The sequence below is a fragment of the Haliotis rufescens genome, unplaced genomic scaffold (genome assembly GCF_023055435.1).
Source record: "Haliotis rufescens isolate VD_foot unplaced genomic scaffold, xgHalRufe1.0.p SCAF_7, whole genome shotgun sequence".
NCBI lineage: Eukaryota > Metazoa > Mollusca > Gastropoda > Lepetellida > Haliotidae > Haliotis > Haliotis rufescens.
In genome coordinates this window covers 26,348,142-26,356,746 of record NW_025964361.1, presented here as the reverse complement: position 1 = coordinate 26,356,746, position 8,605 = coordinate 26,348,142, and positions in this window count along the sequence as shown.

Sequence of the window (8,605 nt, the reverse complement as noted above, 5' to 3'; positions counted from 1 at the left end):
TGGGTGAGTGAGTTAAATTTTAAAGTTTGCAGTATTCCAGCCATGTCGTGATTATTAAAAGTTATGCAAAAATAATAAATACATATAAACTTCTTAAAAGCCTGTCAACAAAGGACAGTAAAAATAACAAAACTATCATAGAATTAACTTAAAACTTGTAACTATAAAAAGATATAATTAAACATAACAATGTATTAAATATAACGGGCAATAGATCGCCAGCAACTGAAGGTAGATCACCATGCTAGGCATCATGGGGAGTAACAGCACCTTTGCTACCACTATGGACCCCAGCAGGATTGACATAGTCCCAACAGGTGTTAGCGATTAGTGACATTTAGCCTCACATTTAAATAACACATATTCTTCGATCAGAAACGTAGGAATCAGAAACTACTTTGAATGACATTGTTTTACCCATTCAAACATCGTAAGATTATTGTCAGGAAAGTGTTTCGTGAGGTTAATCCAGACAGTTTTAGCGGTACGTTCGCATAAATGAGATCACACTGAACGTGCACACGTGTGCTTTAAAATAAGAAATATTTTTTTATGCATAACTTACAAAGATTTCTAATATGCACTCAATTCTCCTGCCATCTTAATTGCTAATCATCAGTTCCTTAAATTGGGTATTCCTAAACACGAAATATATATTTTTAACTTCAGTGTAAACGAAGGAAGGTAAAAATAGATTTGGTTCACACGTAGTTCTGACGTAGCTCCTCCGTGAATGCACTTATCGTCAAGAGATGCGCCCTCATCTTCACTGCGATGTTTACGTTCGACAACACCGTCACACCCGAGCAGCAGAGCCGTCGATCCGCCTCTGCAAATCCCCCTCTCCACCTCCCTGTTAATCCACACAGCTTATCTCCAAGCAGTGAGGCAAGTTTGCTGATGTGTGTAGGAAGTTGCTATGTATGTGTGTTATGTTTGATTGACAAGTCATTGGCAAGTCAGTGCCACTCATATGGCCTGGTCCCTGGGTTGGAGTACATAGGCGTGGTACAAAGAGGCTCTCTTGTCACGTCGTGACGGTGTTGTCACGTCGTCACGAGGAATGAGTTATAAACTGCCGGGCAAAAGAAAGTATACACCCATGTTTGATGGTGGCTAAAAATGAAACAAACAAGAAATAGTTCTTCGATGGTGATGTATTTGACACTGGTATCATAGTTATGTCTTGGACCTTAAGGTTTTAGTGTTTCAGCGACTGTTTTAAGCCTAGTAACGTTTTGATAACTTTGTAATTTATAGGGCCAAATCCAATTTCCAAGTGTATTCTTTCCTTGCTGCGCAGTTCATGTGCTTTGCTATATTTATATTTTGGGAGGCCTTGTTTATATTGTTCACTTTTTTAGGTACTGAGTCATAAGTATGCGTCATCGTAAATTATTAATCACAAGTGCATCGTTGTATCAGTTATATATATTTGTGAACTTCCAAAGTTCCTACAAATGTAATTTTATAATGGTTAATTATTAGCTGCATATGGTATCTGTTCGCTTTGTTAACGAAAATTGTTGCAGCTGAGAAATTAGATGTGGCATTGTTGATAATTCAAGAAGTGCAGTATGCAATTTTATAACAATAATAGTCATAATAATATTGGAAGGGCGTGGTTTGATTAACGGTTTGATTGTTTTGTGCAGTTTTGCACACATCTATTTGTCTTATGATCCTCTTGTGAAGCATTTTAAGTCTCATGATAAAAACAAGGCATTCCACAGTTTTCTTAAACGAGCCAAGGATGTGGGACATAATCTCAATGTCAATGTTGATTTTGTTGATGGTTCTGTACTGCTGGACGGTACAGAAATGACTGTCAGTCAAACAAAGTGCCATATCAAATCGGCCCACACTCAAGGAGAGGCTATCTGAACGACCACTGCATAGAGTTTATATGCAGTGTGCTGAGAGGATCAGCAACCAAGCAGAGTCCTTCAGAAGGCTTTCTGTTTGCTGCTTAGGACCAGTCACTTCCCAATCGAAACCGTCAATGTGTGATTTTGCATCAAAATATAAATATAAAATGTAGATCATGCAATGAGTTGAATGAGAATGTCGAACACAGTGTCAGTGGATGTCTAGCGTTGGCACAAAAAACAGTATCTTAAGCGACATGATGGAGTGGTTCGATCATTTTATTACCGTCTTCGCCATGCTTGTGGTTTTGACACAGAGGTCCATCCATGCAACGAACCAGAATATGTTGAGGGCGTCATGGAAAATGATAAACATAAAATTCTTTGGACTAGGCATGTATACAGCCTCAGACGTATCCAGGCCAACAAAACTGATCTTGTCCTTTTTGATAGCTCCGATGAATGATTATATCATCGAATTTTCTGTCTGTTTTGACACATATGTGGTTGACAAGATTCGGGGAAAACAGTTTGAAAGTAAATATGTGGACCTCGCTTACAAAATGTAAGCTTGCAACCCAAGTAACAAGTTGTCCAACTCCCCATTGTTCTCGGTGCCTTATGTTTGGTACCTCCTAATCTTTTGACTGAGTATGGTTTTACGCCGCTTTTAGCAATATTTAAGCACTATCACTGCGGAGGACACCAGAAATGGGCTTCACACATTGTACTCACTTACGAAATGTTATGATGCCTCCAGAGAACGAAGTCGTTAGGCAGCCCATTGTTCTCGGTGCCTTAGGTTTGGTACCTCCCAATCTGCTGACTGGCATTGGGAGAGCACCCGGTTTTGCTGTCAGGAATACAGCCCTTCTTAGTAATGCAGGCGTCTGCAGTGTTGAGGAGTCGAAAAGTTCTGGGTGGGTTCGACTAGGCAGCGCTTCCTGGGAGAAGTCCAATCTACTGTCTGGGCTGCGTGTAGAGGGGACAAGGACCCTGAGCTGATGGTGAGCAATGATAATAATAATAATAATAATAATAATAATAAAAGCGCATCTTCTACACATTGCGTCCTCAACGCACTTCAATATTTTGCGGATAAGCATCAAACATAAAGAGCAGAAACCCTCCTAAACATTACTAACAGTCTTTTTTAACTTGTGATTACCTTTGATTAGTATAAACAACTGAAAAAATTTTTGTTTTATCTAAATCCATACGATACTAATCACAAACAAACCCGAATACGTGTGTATCTTTCTTTTGAGTTAGGGTAAAAGTTTATTTCTCAAAGTTGTTTTTTAATATTTCTTTCATGTATAGCGTGTAAGCATAAAGTGCTGCCCAAAAGCGGAGCTCTTTTGAAGAAAATACAACAAAAATATTCTTAAATTCAATATTTACTCACAACGCCGAGAGAAAATGTTCATGTGCAGAAGACGTGTTAAAAAAACTTTTTTCAAAGATTATCTTCGCTATGTTCTTCTTTTCAAGTAAAATATCTTTATTTTATGGGAGTTGAGTGGAACGTGTCGCCGAAAACATGGGGCAACTCCCATCCTTTTAAAACAGTGCAACGGGTCTGTTGCCTTTGACGTGTCAAACCATTTGATGAAACCATCGCTTAAAGGGATTGATAAATTCAGAAAATGTTTCAGGTTAAATCTGGAAACATGTCAAGCTTGATAAGCGAATGCAAATACAGCGTTCTATTCTGTGACTTCGACATACGTGTCTGGCGCCTGTCGCTACTCGATCCCCTCTTAAACAGCTTGTCAACATCAACAACTCACGCCAATCAATTGAAGTCACAACAAGGAAGAAAGAAGCAACATATGATAGTTTCCCCTGTTTACTACCGACAGGGCGGCGGTTGTACATTGTCTGCACATAAATACAAAAATACAAGACTTGTACTCTGAAAAGGAAAATTTCTTTATCCCTTAAAATGTTGTCGCCTGTTGAAGACAAAACTCCTATCGTAAATAGCGCACTTCCTTGTGGTGATCATTTCAGTGTGGGCTTTTTTATAACGAGTCATAAACACGGAAGTGGGTGACTTTGAAATGCACAGTTGCGTACTTACAAAAGACAAAAAGGAAAACCCTTGGTTAAAAAACAATTGAAATCCATTAAGTAACATTTTGAAGATGAAAATAGAAACACTATTTGCATTTAAAATATCTATTCAGTTTTTGTTAATGGTTTTCTTGTTTTGGTTGCATTTATTTCTATTGCAATGGCTGCGTGTGTTTATTCCCAAATCTGTGTACTCATTCTGTTTTTGAGCTGCTAAATGGATTTACTGATGTGAAACAAAACACAAAGAGTGAGAGAGAGAGAGAGAGAGAGAGAGAGAGAGAGAGAGAGAGAGGGAGAGAGAATCCACGTGTCACGCGTTACTGTTGGTTAATATAACGATAGGTTGGTCACATATAATACTAACGCCCAACCACAATAAGAATTATGAGACATGGTAAAAACATACAAAATAAGATGGTATATATATAATAAGTTCAACTTAGTCATATTAATGAATGAAATACTGTTACATATTTTATTTCAGAAATAAAGACGATTTGGAGTTGTTTATCGTACAATAAAACACTGCCGGGGGAACATACCATCACTGGCGTGTGTTTAAACACATTCCGGATACATATATGAAAGGGGAACAATGCTATTTTGCATTAATTGGGAATTTGACTTGTAGTTTTGTTTTCATCGGCATCGCATTAAGGAGTTTCCCAGAGAACATTCAGTTGAGCAATTCCCCTGGAACGAGGATGTTAACAGTTTCACTTACATCCCTATCAGGGTGACGTCACCATTAATATCAGGGTGAAATCTGAATTAAATAGCTTCCATGTATTTCTAAATATGAACAGTATTTACTTTTCGTCACACAATTATCGGACAACCCGAACAGAAAATGTACGTTGAAACCACACAGGCTTTAATATTGATAATTCTCAGGTCCTGTGTGGATTCCTGTGCTTGTCGTCGTGGCAACGTGGTGGATCTGGTGGTCAATCTCGGTGACCTGCTTGATATCGTGTCATCTTACCTCGACGGCATGGAGACCCATGAAGATCCGGGGTAGAATAGGTCTTCAGCAACCCATGCTTGCCGTATAAGGCGACAATGCTTTTCGTAAAAGTCGACTAACGGGATCGGGTAGTCAGGCTCGCTGACTTGGTTGAAGCATGTCATCGATCCCATTTGCGTGAATCGATGATCATGAAATCAATCACTGGATTGTCTGGTCCAGACTCGATTATTTACAGACCGCCGACATGTAGCTGGAATATTGCTGTGTGCGGCGTAAAACAACAAACAACCGACGGCATGAATCGTCCTCGAAATGTCAATCACTGGTTTGTCTGGTCCAGATTAAATTTTTCACTGGCAGCCGTCATATAGCTGGACGATTGCTGAGTGTGTCGTTAAACGACCAAAAACAAGGCAAAAGGTAGCCAGGACTCACTAATAACCCCGACTTCAACTACAGCTAAAAGCATGAAAAGGGCCATTTTTTATCTGAAAATCCACTTATCGAAATCAAACTTTGCACTGCACCTCTCCTATTGGTATTGAAACTGTACCCCCAATTGGAAATGCATCCATTAATCATACTAACAGAGGTTATCACAATCAGCCACATGTGTTAATATTCATCAGCATGTTTAATAGTAAAATAAGTGTGTTAAAGCTGTATCAAAGTTTTGTTCAACACCAATACAAAAATATAAGTCCTGGTATATAATATATGCACTGTATTGTACAGTATCCGTCCAGCTCCCATGTAACTTAAGTATATTTATGTATGATCAATATTTGTATTCCAGAGTCTGTGGCCAGAAATGCAAACAAGGTTATGCCATGTTAAGTTAGATCCCTCAGCCTGCTGACCTCTCGTTGTGTTGCTTTGTCCCAATGTACAGGTCAGACCAGTGGTCCTTGCCCTCTCTGACCAGTTGACTGCCAGCTGTTAGGTCGTGTGTGACAACAGGCCATCTTGTGTTGTAACACAGACTGACTAATAACGACGTATGACATGGCAGATACTATGTACTGCTCTTGACCCCAGGTCACAAGGATAACAGACCCTTGGTCAACAATTTGTGTCGGCGTGAATGTAATGAGGGCACAGTGGAATTTTAGAACCGTGCCACTCCGAGATTTAAGTGGATCGATGCTGCACGTGACTACGTGATGGTGACAGATACAGTCATAAAGTGGAGCATGTACAAGATGGCCATCACTATCATCATCATCATCATCATCAACCATTATCATCATCATCATCAAGTACAACTGTATTGTTTGATGGGAATTTCTTAGACGTTGATGTATGCGAAAGTAGACTAAACAATATGGATAACAACTTCTTTATTCTACTGTAATTTTATTCTACTGTAAAAGCGACGTATTGTAACTGCGCACAATCCCATGTAGATGAAACACTCTGCCTCATCAACACCAGAATCAAAGGGTAAAAAACTTCAGCCATCACATCAGACAGTAAATCAGCCATCTCGGACCATGTCTGTTTGTTTGTTTGTTGTTTAACGTCGCACTCAGCAATATTCAAGCTATATGACGGCGGTCTGTAAATAATCCGTGTGGACCAGACAATCCAGTGATTGACATAATGAGCATCCATCCACACAATTGGGATACGATAGTTTTCCTGAAATTGTTTGTTTCTTTGTTGTTTAACGCCGCACTCAGCAATATCCTAGCTAGAGCTAGCGGTCTGTAAAAAAATCAAGTCTGGACTAGACAATCCAGTGATTGACATCATGAGCATCGATCCACGCAATTAGGATACGATATCATTCATCAACCACGTCAGCGAGCCTGACCACCCGATCCCATTAGTCGTCTCTTACGACAAGCATAGTTGCTTTTGCGGCAAGTTTGGGATGCTGAAGACCTATTCTAACCCTGTGGACCATATTAGGAACTGCCCTTATCACAACATTACATCCTCCCCAACAACCACCACGACTTCCCTAAATGAAAATTAGCAGAAGCAGTCCAGATTCGCCGCACAAGCCCTCCATCAACAGAGATCAAGGTTACTTCATTCCCTCCCATAGTTTCTCCAATCATTCCACCGGATAATATAATCCGGTTTAATTGGCTTCCTGTTTAATTAGCTTCCCCATCGTGTGTTCTCTGTCCACCATGTTATTACAAGATTATCCTTCTGTTGTTATTAGTTAAATAACCCCTATTTACACTATTTAAAAACAAAATTAAAAAGATATCGTTAATGTCTTTTTTCGTGTGTAGGTAAATAGTTCACCCATATAAAAACTCCCCCTCCTCGTGATTACAGACTTTGTCTGTGAATGACTCGCGCTCCTATTTCCTTGCGATGACGCCATGTCCTAATGTTTACACTTGGAATAACAGTTGAGTCTTGCATTTGTATATCGACCGTAAATTATCAAATAATTTCAAATTTAATAAATGCCTTAGTGTCAATGTGTGAACAAACTAAACGGGTTGAAAACACTTTTTCTAAGAGTCAACTCGATATAATCAGAGTGGGAATTTTGTCAGAACAAGGCCACGTTCCAGAAAGCGTTCCTCGACTGAAGTCACCCTACTTTATCGTCGACCTAGTCGTCGTAGCCCTAAGATTGCTGTGTAAAAGGACGTCCAGACCACGTTATTAATAAGGCAGGACTATATTCAACTGGCCTTATTGTTAGGAGGATGATTCACAGGCAGTTGTTCACTGCTCAAAGACTTTACACTTTATTCTCTGAAACGGGGAGGGGGCACGGGTGGCCCAGTCGTCTAAGGCGCCGCAATTCGCTGTGCAGAATTGCGTCCCTTGGGCACGCCAGAAACCTATGATTGTGGGTTCGAATCCCGGTTCGCCCCGATTATGTTTCTAGGTTTGTCAGCACCATACCCGTGCTCGTGGGTTTCACCGAAGTGGTAAACGTCTAAGACCTGCATCACTTCGAGCTTTACTCCTACATTAAGCTGACATGCCGTGATATAACTGGAACACTGTTAAAAGCGGCGTTAAACCAAACTCACTCACTCACTCACTCACTGAAACGGGGAGCCGAAGAATCTATTTTCCTCCATGGAAATCCAGCATGTGAAGCGATAAATTGACTTTTGTTTAAAAACCTGTCAAAATTATTTTACAATAAAATCTTATCTTAAATTCTGTTGGTTCAATTTATACACACGCGGTTAACTCCGCTATTTTTTCAGTAAATAAATATTGAATGTAAAACTGTGTAATGCCAAGAGAAATATATCACAAAAGACCATTATTTGAGAGATTACGGTTCATATATTACTATCAGTTACTAACAGGCCTCTGAAGCACAGACAATTAAAGGTATTTCCCATGTTGTTGCACTATGGAGCCTAGCCAAGCCCGACCAGCTAGTGGCATGTATTTCCTTTAGATATGTACAAGGCCGTGTCAGTTTCAGATTGACTGGAAACATGACATTTCCGGGTAACGTTAAATGCACTGGTCTCGGGGAATGTTTGGATGGATTTATGATCGTTTGAGTATAAATAAATGTTAACACAGAGATGTCTTTTTATAACTTTGGTTGAAATATTTCCAGTATAATATTTCAGAAAACTGATTAATCTTTCATGCCGTTCAACATCCGGTATGTCTCTTACATATTAATTAAATCATCTCATCTAGCTCTTGTGTCCCATTAGCGCTGTTTAAACTTAAAAGA